At 53.8% G+C, this 580-nt stretch overlaps 1 pseudogene; it reads right to left on the bottom strand.

Moving 5' to 3' along the window:
- Window positions 1-305: 305 nt before the first annotated feature.
- LOC119520147 lies at window positions 306-580 on the bottom strand (annotated as a pseudogene).

Below are 580 nucleotides of genomic sequence, written 5' to 3'. Positions count from 1 at the left end.
TGCTCCAGAGGAATAAAACTCAGGGGGGGAGGAAAGCACTGAGAGACTCAGGGGAATTTGGGGAGATGTGAAAGTAGGGCCAGGAAGGCAGCAGGTGTGAAAAATTAGATTTCCAGGACACACACACACTCTCTCTCACAGAGGCAAAGCCGAGGGTGTCAGCCTCAGGACCCACCCCTGCCCCCAGCAGCCACGGGGACATCAGGGAAGGACCAGGATTCGTGAGACATTTCAGTCCTTCCCCTCTTGAAGTGTCTGCCAAGGGCAGCTGGGCCAAGGCTCCTGGACTCTGCCTTTGGGGCCTTTCACCCCTGAGCCAAGATGGCTTTGATAGCAGCTACTGGCTTCAGAAATTTGCCCTCTGTGTCCACAAAGCCATTGCCTTTCTTCTTGGAGTGAACCAACTTTCCAGCCACCATCACTTCAAAGAACCTGGTGGTTTGGGGGAGGTCCCCTCACCACTGATGTCCAGGCATTCAGGGAACTCATCTTCTAACTTCTTCTTGAGCTGAACATACTTGGGCTTGTAGCCACAAGTGCCACAGTAAACCACTCGGATGGTGAGCGCCATGATCTGGGA

Source organism: Choloepus didactylus, chromosome 2, assembly GCF_015220235.1.
Source record: "Choloepus didactylus isolate mChoDid1 chromosome 2, mChoDid1.pri, whole genome shotgun sequence".
In the NCBI taxonomy this organism is placed as follows: Eukaryota; Metazoa; Chordata; class Mammalia; order Pilosa; family Megalonychidae; genus Choloepus; species Choloepus didactylus.
This window is presented reverse-complemented; position numbering and strand designations above follow the sequence as displayed.